Source organism: Schistocerca nitens, chromosome 7, assembly GCF_023898315.1.
Source record: "Schistocerca nitens isolate TAMUIC-IGC-003100 chromosome 7, iqSchNite1.1, whole genome shotgun sequence".
NCBI lineage: Eukaryota > Metazoa > Arthropoda > Insecta > Orthoptera > Acrididae > Schistocerca > Schistocerca nitens.
The window spans coordinates 141,453,275-141,466,220 of record NC_064620.1 but is presented as its reverse complement, the minus strand read 5'-3'; positions in this window follow the sequence as shown (position 1 = coordinate 141,466,220).

Below are 12,946 nucleotides of genomic sequence, written 5' to 3'. Positions count from 1 at the left end.
GAAGACCCAAAGGAACTGGTACACCTACCTAATATCGTGTAGGGCCCCCGCGATCATGCAAACGTGTTGAAACACGATGTGGCATGGACTCGACAAATGCGTGCTGTAGTGCTGGAGGGAATTGACACCATGAAACCTGCAGGGCTGTCCATAAATCCGTAAGAGTACGATATATCTTCTAAACACCACGTTGCAAGGCATCCCAGATATGCTCAATTACGTTCATGTCTGGGGACTTTGGTTTAAAGAGAGAAGACTGTTCCTGGAGCCATTCTGTAGCAATTCTAGGCGTGTGGTGTGTCGCATTGACCTGTTGCAATTGCCCAAGTCCGTCGGAATGCACAATGGACATGAATGGATGCAGGTGACCAGACACGATGCTTACTTGCATGTTATCTGTCAGAGTCGTATCTAGACGTATCAGGGGTCCTATATCACTCCAACTGCTTACGCCCCACACCATTACTGAGCTTCCACCAGCTTGAATAGTCCCTTGCTGACATGCAGGGCCTAGGGATTCATGAGACTGTCTCCATACCTGTACACGTCCATCTGCTCGATATAATTTGAAACGAGACCCGTCCGACCAGGCAACATTTTTCCAGTCATCAACAGTCCAATATCAGTCTTGAAGGTCCCAGGCGAGGCGTAAAGCTTTGTGTTGTGCAGTCGTCATGGGTACACAAGTTGGTCTTCGGCTTCTAAAACCCATATCGATGATGTTTTCGTTGAATGTTTTGCACGCTGACACTTATTGATGTTCCAGCACTGAAATCTGCGGCAATTTGCGGAAGGGTTGCACATACGTTACGTTAAATGGTTCTCTTCAGTCGTCGTTGGTCGCATTCTTGCAGTCTTTCTCTGGCCAGAGTGATGTCAGAGATTTGTTGTTTTACTGAATTCCCGATATTCACGGTACGCTAGAGAAATTGTCGTAGGGAAAAATCTCCACTTTATCGCTGCCTTGGAGATGCTGTGTCCCATCGTTTGTGCGCCGACTACAACACCACGTTCAAACTCATTTACATCTTGATAACCTGCTGTCGTAGCAGCAATAACTGATCTAACAACTGCGCCAGATGCTTGTTGTCTTATATAGGCGTTGCCGACAGCAGGGCAGTGTTCTACCCAGTTTACATATGTCTGTATTTGAATACGTATGCTAGTTTCCTTGGCGCTTCGGTTGTAGGGTTGTAACAGTACTCCCAAGCGCCTGCAAGCAGACAACTGACGAGCAGTTGCCTACCTGCAGGCGCCTTGGACTACCTTGCAGGTTTTTCCTGTGAAGGCACATTTTTAAAATTCTCGAGGAATGTTGGCGGGTGCCACCGAGGGCTTTGCCAAACTGGGACTTGGATGTGTCAATGTCGCACGCCACAGGAGCGTGTGAGACAGGAGCACTAAAAAAGAAAGAGGACTCTTTGCTGCTACTGATCACTGAATTTCCTCAAATGGTTTTGAACGATCCCTATGGTTCCACCCTGTACATCGGAGCAAAAATTACGATCGCACTATACTGCAAAGGGGTGCCATCAAAGTCATTGGGCTTGCAGCTCTGTGGTATCCATCTAGAAGGGTTGAATCGACCAGGGGGTGTTAATAGTACCTAAGGGTGTCAAGAATGTCCTGTTGCCCATCACACTGCAAACTGTCTTTTTCAAACGCGAAATGTGTGGGAATCAATGTCCCAAGGAAAGGGTGCTTTCGTTTGCACCCTGTTTGCAACGCCCTGGGGCCTTTCCGTTTCGATTCCGAGTGGCACTGTGTCTGAAGTGTTTTGCTCGGGCTTCCATAAGGAAACAGCGTGATATCCGCGCTGGACGTTGCGGTCCTGAGCTCCATCGCTGGGATGTCAAAAGAAGTGGTGAAATATGGTTAAGAGGAGGTACAACGACCTTCCCATGGTGTGACACGTACACAGTGATGGTGGGCAGAATTGTGGTGAAATTTGATTCTATTCTGACATCATTAACCTACTTTATACGTCATATGAACTTCTGAGCTCTGTCCTTTCTTTCGCATCTGTCGACACTTTCGTGTTTGAAGTGTTGTCGAGCCTGAGGATAAGGTCGCAGGGTGGCACGCTTTTGAACTATCACAGAGGATAGTTGTAGGCACGTATGAATCGATTTTCAACTTATGCATTGGAATGGGAGACAGTTATGGGATGTCGAAAAAGTGATCCTTTAACTCCATTGTGCAGTGTACATTGACATAAGTGATTTTGGCAGAGTAGTAGGGCCAGGCCGTTTGTGGCGCATTTTGTTAGTGCGGATTGCCTACATCAGCGGCACGTATGCAAACCTATTAGCCCTGAGTGCATACCTGCCCCTGATGTAAGCAATCTGCACTAACAAAATGCGCCACAAACGGCCTGGCCCTACTACTCACATTGTACGAGATAGCTCATCGGCTGTGCAACATCGGAGAGGATATACGGACAGTGGTTGTACTAGTGGTGGCAAGTTATTGGGCGTCCACGTCTCGTCTCAGGACGCAGAAGTCAGAAATTGGCACACTCTACATATCTGGGTAGACCGTGATTCGTGGCTGATGTGGCGACAGACTGTAATGCTGACCCAGGCAAATGTGCTTTGGAGCATACCGTCAGCAGGCAGACGATCCGTACGTGTTCACATGCTGACCAAACGACTTCGTCAATTACGTTTGCAGTGGGCACGTGATCGTGTAAATTTAACGGTGGATCAATGGAAACGTGCTGCCTGGGCGGATGAATGACGTTTCTTGTTATACCAGACTGTTGGTCGTGTCCAAACACGCCACCATCCAGGCAAACAGCTGCTCAAAATATGCACTGCGCTACGTAGGCATGCCAGTGGTGGCAGTATTATGTGTTGCAGCACGTTCGCCTTGACTCTGATGGGTTCTGTGGCAGTGATCTAAGGCACCGTGACTGCGGTGGGCTGCGTGAATATTATTTCGGGCCACCTGCATCCCTTCACGCTCGATGTCTTCCCCAGCGACAATGGCATCCTCCAGCAGGATAACTAACCGTGTAACAAAGCCAGAATCGTGCTACAGTCGTTTGTGGAGCATGACGGTGAACTCACGTTAATGTCTTCGCCACCAAATTCGCCCTATCGGAACGCGATTGAAAACATTTGGTACGCTACTGGAAGCCTGTTTCTCTCCCGCCATTCCGTAACTCACGGTAATTTCGCTACCTGTGCGTAAACATCTGGTGCTACATACCTCCAGAAACTTACTAGAGACAAGTAGAATCCAAACTACACAGAATCGCTGCTATATTGCGTACCAAAGGTGGACCAATACGCTACTAATTAGGTGGTCGCAAAACTGTGGCTCACCAGTGTCTATGCTAAAAAGTACTGTGTTGTACAACATTTCTCGGAATGTACGCCCTTGGAATTTTAACAGGAAACGTATCCGCGGTGTGCAACACCTCTCGTGTAGCTCATTCCACTGCACCTCCGTAATTCACTCGCATGACTAAACTGACCCGTGACGAAACGCGCGGCTCTTTGTTGGACGTTCTCTATCTCTTTTGTTAATACAGCTTGGCGAAGCCACCCGACTTTTGATCTCTTCTGAAGACTCGGTCGAACAAGTATTTTGTAAGCCACTTCCTTACGATTCTCCCGATGAATCTCAGCCTGGCACATGCGGTTCCAACAGCTTGTTTTAAGCGCTCATTGCACTTTACGTCGCTCCGGATGGCTATTTCCACATATTTTACGGTACTTACCGTTTCCAGTGATTCGACGCGAATAATATAATAGACCAGTGGCGGAACCCTTCACCTATTTTTGCCGGATACGTTACGTTTCTTCAGCGTCAACTACCAGTGCCTGGACCAATCTGTCCCATTCACTACGAGATTCAGGATAATACCAGAGTTCTAAAGCTGATGAAGAGACAAAGAATCGAGCGGTTCTAGGCGCTACAGTCTGGAACCGCGCGACCGCTACTGTCGCAGGTTCGAATCCTGCCTCGGGCATGGACGTGCGTGGTGTCCGTAGGTTAGTTAGATTTAAGTAGTTCTACGTTATAGGGGATTGATGACCTTAGTAGTTAAGTCCCATAGTTCTCAGAGCCATTTGAACCATACAACGAATATATGAAACTCATCGTGTATAGGCTCTTATCCAGATATTTATTGGAACAATACTAAGGAAGTGCAATTCGTTCGCGGAAGAGGTCACTTACGAAACCCGCGTTCGGCAAACTTTGTAGTAGTTTTCGTCGGCCGGAGACACCTTCCAGGTTGGATTCACTGAAGAGACACACAAGATTAAAACAAAATCTACACGACTCGTCACGGATTACAACACGAAAATGCCATACAGATGATCAACAGATCTCGTGTGGTGACGTTACAAGATGAAACTCATTCAACTGTTTTCTAAGTCTCTGGAAAAGTAATTTGCGCTCATAGCTCGTTTCTACAATTTCGGTCACGATTCCATCTTAAAAATGTGCTGTTTGTTCTGGTGGTAAACTTGTAGTTACAGAGCTCAATGTTTGCAGGTTTAGAGTTTTCATTTTCATCGTCTTTTTTCCGTCCGTAGAACACTTACAGGCTTTAGCTACAAATTAAAATAATTGTCATTTTAGCGTACCTTTACTTTCTTCCACGAAAGCTCACCTTCAGGTGAGGTAATGGCTTACGTGGGTATTTCTTTCCCAAACGGTATCTAGTTGTCTGCTTCACGCATTATTTCGATATTCGTGTAAGACACACACGATATAGGCTGTTATTTACGAACATATATCTTAATGAATTTCACTTATAAATATGAAACAAAAAGAAATAATTTTCACCTGAAGTGAAAACGTAAACCTTCCGAACTCTAGTCTTGGAAAAAAAGGTGATTTTTGCTTTAACTTGTATTTTACATCACAAAGATTCGCAGTTTCCAGATCACAGTCCAACATGTGCGAAATACGATTAACTGCAGCATTGATAGAATTTTGGTTACATGGCTTCTTTCGCAGATATTCTGAAAACAATTTCACAAGTTTCTTTTGTGTTAATTTTTACACCAGACTCAATCATTTCTACTGAAACTCCATCATCTCCAGGTATCTTCCCTCTCTTCAGAAATCGAATGGTGTTATATATTTCATCAGTATTTGTTTGTTGACTACTGTTGTTATCATTCTTAACTATTTGTGTTTCTGATACGTTTCTTGAGCTACATAAGGATTGAAAGTAATCTTCAAATGTTTGTACACTTCCCTCCGTCGTTAGTTACCCTGCAACTTCCTGCCTTAACCAATGAAATGTGACACCTACTCTTTTCTTTTTTTCTTTACTGTCACTGTTTTCTTCTGTTTTTCTCAAATTCTCTCTAAGATATTTCAGAATAGTCCTGTTTCACCTACTATGTTTCCTTCTCTACCTTTTCCTACTGACGAATTCCAGTCACCAATGACTATTAAATTTTCGTCTCCCTTCACTACCTGAATAATTTCTTTTATCTCGTCATACATTTCATCAATTTCTTCATCATCTGCAGAGCTAGTTGGCATATAAACTTGTACTACTGTAGTAGGCATGGGCTTTGTGTCTATCTTGGCCACAATAATGCGTTCACTATGCTGTTTGTAGTAGCTAACCTGAACTCCTATTTTTTTATTCATTGTTAAACCTACTCCTGCATTACCCCTATTTGATTTTGTATTTATAACCCTGTAATCACCTGACCAAAAGTCTTGTTCCTCCTGCCACCGAACTTCACTAATTCCCACTATATCTAACTTTAACCTATCCATTTCCCTTTTTAAATTTTCTAACCTACCTGCCCGATTAAGGGATCTGACATTCCACGCTCCGATCCGTAGAATGCCAGTTTTCTTTCTCCCGATAACGACGTCCTCCTGAGTAGTCCCCGCCCGGAGATCCGAATGGGGGACTATTTTACCTCCGGAATATTTTACCCAAGAGGACGCCATCATCATTTAATCATACAGTAAAGCTGCATGTCCTCGGGAAAAATTACGGCTGTAGTTTCCCCTTGCTTTCAGCCGTTCGCAGTACCAGCACAGCAAGGCCGTTTTGGTTAATGTTACAAGGCCAGATCAGTCAATCATCCAGACTGTTGCCCCTGCAACTACTGAAAAGGCTGCTGCCCCTCTTCAGGAACCACATGTTTGTCTGGCCTCTCAACAGATACCCCTCCGTTGTGGTTGCACCTACGGTACGGCCATCTGTATCGCTGAGGCACGCAAGCCTCCCCACCAACGGCAAGGTCCATGGTTCATGGGGGAAGCGCAAGCCTCCCCACCAACGGCAAGGTCCATGGTTCATGGGGGAAGGAAAAGGAAGAGAAGGAAACATAGTAGGTGAATATGGATTGGGGGGAAGAAATGAAAGAGGAAGCCGCCTTGTAGAATTTTGCACATAGCATAAATTAATCATAGCTAACACTTGGTTCAAGAATCATAAAAGAAGGTTGTATACCTGGAAGAATCCTGGAGATACTAAAAGGTATCAGATAGATTATATAATGGTAAGACAGAGATTTAGGAACCAGGTTTTAAACTGTAAGACATTTCCAGGGGCAGATGTGGATTCTGACCACAATCTATTGGTTATGAACTGCAGATCGAAACTGAAGAAACTGCAAAAAGGTGGGAATTTAAGGAGATGGGACCTGGATAAACTGAAAGAACCAGAGGTTGTAGAGAGTTTCAGGGAGAGCATAAAGGAACAATTGACAGGAATGGGGGAAAGAAATACAGTAGAAGAAGAATGGGTAGCTCTGAGGGATGAAGTAGTGAAGGCAGCAGAGGATCAAGTAGGTAAAAAGACGAGGGCTAATAGAAATCCTTGGGTAACAGAAGCAATATTGAATTTAATTGATGAAAGGAGAAAATATAAAAATGCAGTAAATGAAGCAGGCAAAAAGGAATACAAACGTCTCAAAAATGAGATCGACAAGAAGTGCAAAACGACTAAGCAGGGATGGCTAGAGGACAAATGTAAGGATGTAGAGGCTTGTCTCACTAGGGGTAAGATAGATACTGCCTACAGGAAAATTAAAGAGACCTTTGGAGAAAAGACAACCACTTGTATGAATATCAAGAGCTCAGATGGCAACCCAGTTCTAAGCAAAGAAGGGAAGGCAGAAAGGTGGAAGGAGTATATAGAGGGTTTATACAAGGGCGATGTACTTGAGGACAATTTTATGGAAATGGAAGAGGATGTAGATGAAGATGAAATGGGAGATAAGATACTGCGTGAAGAGTTTGACAGATCACTGAAAGACCTGAGTCGAAACAAGGCCCCGGGAGTAGACAACATTCCATTAGAACTACTGATAGCCTTGGGAGAACCAGTCATGACAAAACTCTACCATCTGGTGAGCAAGATGTATGAGACAGGCGAAATACCCACAGACTTCAAGAAGAATATAATAATTCCAATCCCAAAGAAAGCAGGTGTTGACAGATGTGAAAATTACCGAACTATCAGTTTAATAAGTCACAGCTGCAAAATACTAACGCGAATTCTTTACAGACGAATGGAAAAACTGGTAGAAGCGGACCTCGGGGAAGATCAGTTTGGATTCCGTAGAAATGTTGGAACACGTGAGGCAATACTAACCTTACGACTTATCTTAGAAGAAAGATTAAGAAAAGGCAAACCTACGTTTCTAGCATTTGTAGACTTAGAGAAAGCTTTTGACAATGTTAACTGGAATACTCTCTTTCAAATTCTGAAGGTGGCAGGGGTAAAATACAGCGAGCGAAAGGCTATTTACAATTTGTACAGAAACCAGATGGCAGCTATAAGAGTCGAGGGACATGAAAGGGAAGCAGTGGTTGGGAAGGGAGTGTGTCAGGGTTGTAGCCTCTCCCCGATGTTATTCAATCTGTATATTGAGCAAGCAGTAAAGGAAACAAAAGAAAAAATTGGAGTAGGTATTAAAATCCAGGGAGAAGAAATAAAAACTTTGAGGTTCGCCGATGACATTGTATTCTGTCAGAGATAGGAAAGGACTTGGAAGAGCAGTTGAACGGAATGGACAGTATCTTGAAAGGAGGATATAAGATGAACATCAACAAAAGCAAAACGAGGATAATGGAATGTAGTCAAATTAAATCGGGTGATGCTGAGGGGATTAGATTAGGAAATGAGACACTTAAAGTAGTAAAGGAGTTTTGGTATTTAGGGAGTAAAATAACTGATGATGGTCGAAGTAGAGAGGATATAAAATGTAGACTGGCAATGGCAAGGAAATCGTTTCTGAAGAAGAGAAATTTGTTAACATCGATTATGGATTTAAGTGTCAGGAAGTCGTTTCTGAAAGTATTTGTATGGAGTGTAGCCATGTATGGAAGTGAAACATGGACGATAACCAGTTTGGACAAGAAGAGAATAGAAGCTTTCGAAATGTGGTGCTACAGAAGAATGCTGAAGATAAGGTGGGTAGATCACGTAACTAATGAGGAGGTATTGAATAGGATTGGGGAGAAGAGACGTTTGTGGCACAACTTGACTAGAAGAAGGGATCGGTTGGTAGGACATGTTTTGAGGCATCAAAGGATCACAAATTTAGCATTGGAGGGCAGCGTGGAGGGTAAAAATCGTAGAGGGAGACCAAGAGATGAATACACTAAGCAGATTCAGAAGGATGTAGGTTGCAGTAGGTACTGGGAGATGAAGAAGCTTGCACAGGATAGATTAGCATGGAGAGCTGCATCAAACCAGTCTCAGGACTGAAGACCACAACAACAACAGTCCTGTTTCATTCAGTATGTTCTGTCACATCAATATTATTGTTTTCTATACACTCTCATCCTCACCAGTATGGTTGTGCAGTTTGAGATTTTCTTTTCAGGTGCTTTCTACATACCTGGAGTTTTTGTTTTAAAAAAATCAGCCCTTTTTCTCAAGAGTGCATAATCTTCATTTTTAAAGATACTTAATTTAAGCTCCTGGCATACAGTATTCATTACTTTCGTTCCTGACTTCCTGCTTCTTTTACTCTGTTCCTTCTATCTTTATGATTGCCTACTTTTTCTTTGCTCCTCACTAGTCCGTGATCACTTCAAATGTTAAAGTGGTTTTCTGTATAAGCTCCTGTGCCCCGTGCTCTGCCCACCTCCTTAGCTGATTGGTCAGCACGTCCGACTGCCATATAGTAGGGTCAGGTTCGACTCCCTACCAGGTCGGATATTTTCTCCGCTCGCAGACTGGATGCTGTGTTGTACTCATCTTCATTTCATCATCATCAACAAGCAAGTCGCACAATGTGGCGTCAACTGAAAAAAAACCCGCAACTCGGTGGCCGAACTTCCCCAGGTGGTGACTCCTGGATACTCTTGCCGTATGATATTTCATTTCAGTCCATTCCCTGTGTGCTCTTTCGATATGAAATCAAAAGTGCAGTATAGTCTCTTTGCTCGTAGCTAAGCAACCGCTTCTTCGGCATGCCGCCAGGGGCAGGCGCTCTGTCTGTCGCGCCGACTTAATGGCTGCTCGGATGAACTCGTTCTCTGTTGTTGACCACCGATATCTGGAGGACGGCCATCCAAAGGCACGTTCTGACACTTAAGTGGGACAAGGACGCTACAAGCAACTGCCAGAATTTAATTTCATTTTGAGCGGGGTAGTATGTATCTAATCTCTCAATTTACACGCCTGAGAAACTCGTCGCTCGGATTGACATTTGTTTGACGTCAGCCGCGGGCATGGGCGTGTGTGTTGTCCTTAGCGTAAGTTAGTTTAAGTTAGATTGAGTAGTGTGTAAGACTAGGGACCGATGACCTCAGCAGTTTGGTCCCATAGTAGTTACCACAAATTTCCAAAATTTGTTTGACATCTACAGAAATCACGGGTAAATTGGAATAGCTGAGCCGTATGGACTTGTGTGGTGAAATTCTTAATGTGTAGCCTGTACGAGCTGCTATTTGGAAATATCTGCTGCAATGTAGGGCCCCTTATACAGCTAATTTTTTATGTTAATGTTATTTCTGACTGTTGGCTTTCAGCCCTCTTGATAATCTATGAAAATTATATAAGTTGCTTCTGTAATCTATTGTGTACTTAGCATAACAGAAGTTCAATTTTCAAATTTTAGTTGAAGCCATGTGCGCGTTCTCGTTCAAATTGTATTTATACACTATTTTATGGAACTAGCCTCAGTAATCATAGTTTAAAATCATTTCAAAGCTTCGATCTGTCTATGTTACAGATATTCCTCTTTCTGGGGTTCGCGCCCAGTTTTTAATTTATCCGTATCATCAGTGATGGCTACGGTATTCAGGATTAAATTTTAGTACTCGTGGGTCCCAGGTGGGAGCGTTGTTCTTTAAATTCTATTTATGCATCTTTTATCGTTGCGTATTTGTTTCAGTGGCTTTTTTAAATAAATACTCATTGTCTGTGCTGATCTGGTACTAAATATTTATTTATGTTTTCCTCTCTGTCTTAGTTCATATGCACTTCATTTAATCTATGTTGAAACAGAATCACTGAACAGAATCGCAACACAAAAAAAAGAAGAAAAATCAATGTAGAGCAATGAAATTTCGGGAATACATTTGTCCAGGTAACATATTTAAACAATCAACATTGGAACATAACAGGTTCATGTAAGCGTGAGATAAGCCATTGCGAATGCGAAATGCTGGTACATTAATAACCACTGTAACCACCAGGACGTTGAATGCAAACGCGCATGCGCTGTGTTGTACAAGTGCCGAATGTCAGTTTGTGGATGGAGTACCATGCCTGTTGTACTGGGTCGGACAATATAGGGACAGTTAATGCTGGTTGTGGATGACGCTGGAGATGTTGTTCGATGATGTCCCATATTTGCTCGGTTGGAAACAGGAGCAGGCCAAGGCAATAAGTCGACACTCTGTAGAGCATGCTGGGATACAACTCTGGTATGTGGGCGAGCGTTATTCTGCTGAAAAACACCCCCTGGAATGTTGTTCGTGAATGGCAACACAACAGGTCGAATGACCTGACTGACGCACAAATTTGCAGTCAAGGTGCGTTCTCCTGCTGTCATACAAAATCGCTCTCCAGGTGTGGGTCGAGTGTGTGTAGCACAGAGACAAGTTGGTTACAGGCCCTCAACTAGTCTCCTTCCAACCAACACACGCCGACCGAGGCAGGACCAGTCCTCATCAGAAAACACACCAGACCTGCACCCGCCCTCCAAAGAGCTTTCACTTGACACCACTGAAGTCGCAAATGGCGGTGGTTTTAATCCATGCTACAGGCGTGTGGTTCGGAGCTGATCTTGCAATAACCAATTTGTAACGGTTCGTTGTTTCACTGTGGCGCCATTTGCTGCTCAAATTGCTGCTGCTGCAGATACAATACGATGCGCCAGAGCCATACGCTGAGCGCGATGGTCTTCCCTCACAGTAGCGCCACGTGGCCATCCGGAGCGACCGTACATTCTCGGACCAGCGCCGTCAGCAATCATGTACAGTGACTGTGAACATAAGGCTGTAGTAGCATCTATGACAACGGGCCTGACAAAGAATGTTGAGAAATGTAGGAAGATATCCTTGCTTATCAAGAGTGACAGGATACAAATTTCAGAGTATCTGAGCAGTCAGTATCAAATATTCGGTGATGAGGACTAGATGTGAAAAAAAAAAAAAGAATTCAAAGGAATCGTGCAACAAGCCCTAAAAAATATGTTCCGTGTAAGACATTAAGGGATGGGAAAGACCCACCTTAGTATAATAGCTGTGTTGGAAAACTGCTACATGACCAAAGTGAACATCACCTCAGGTTCAAGAGAAGTAAAAACCTAGCCGACAAATAAAAGCTGAACGAAGCGAAAATGAGCGTAAGGAAAGCAATGAGAGAAGCGTTCAATGACTTTGAAAGTAAAACTTTGTCAACCGATTGAGTAAAAACCCTAAGAGGTTTATGTCGTATGTTAAATCAATAAGTGGGTCAAAATCATCTATTCATTCACTCAGTGACCATACTAGCAGCGAAACGAAATCTGACAGAGAGAAGGCCGAAATTGTTTCACCGCGGAAGATCGTAACACGGTTCCTCCTTTCAACCGTCGTGCGAACGTTAAAACGGATGATATTGAGACAACCGATCGCGGAATAGAAAAACAACTTATAATCGCTCAGTAGTGGATACGCACCAGGACCAAATGAGATACGTATAAGACTCTACAAGATAATGCGAAAGAACTTGCTCCCCTTCTAGCAGTAATTTATCGTAGATCGTTTGAGCAACGAAGGGTACCTAGCGACTGGAAGAAGGCGCAGGCCGTTTCTGTTTTTAAGAAGGGCCGTAGGACAGGTGCTCACAATTATAAACCTATATCGTTGACGTCAGTCTGTTGTAGAATTATGACGTTCCTGGAAAAGGAAATTTTCCTCTATAAAAATCAACATGGATTCCGTGATCTAGTAGAAAGCGCCGAATGCCCTCTAAGGCTGTTCGCAAATGATACGGTTCTCTATAACAAAATATAAACGTCAGAAGATAGTAACGATTTGCAGTATGGCCTCCAGAGAATTTATGAATGGTGCAGGCTCTGGCAGTTGACCCTGAGCGTAGATAAACATAGCATATTGCGCATACATAGGAAAAGAAATCCACTACTGCGTAGCTACACTATTGGTGACAAACCGCTGGAAACAGCAGCTCCTGTAAAATATCTAGGCGTAACTGTCCAGAGCGACCTCAAGTTGGATGACTGTATAAAATAAGTAGAGGGAAAAGCAGATGCCGGACTCAGATTCATAGCAAGAATCTTAAGGAAATATAACTTATCCACGAAGGAAGTGCCTTATAAGGTTCTTGGTCGACCCATTCTTGAGTACTGGTCCTCTATCTGGAATCCCTACCAGGCAGGACTGAAAGAAGAGGTAGAGAAGATCCAGCGAAGAGCGGCACGTTTCGCCACGGGGTCGTTTACTCGGCACAAGAGCGTTACGAAGATGCTCAACAAACTCGATTGGG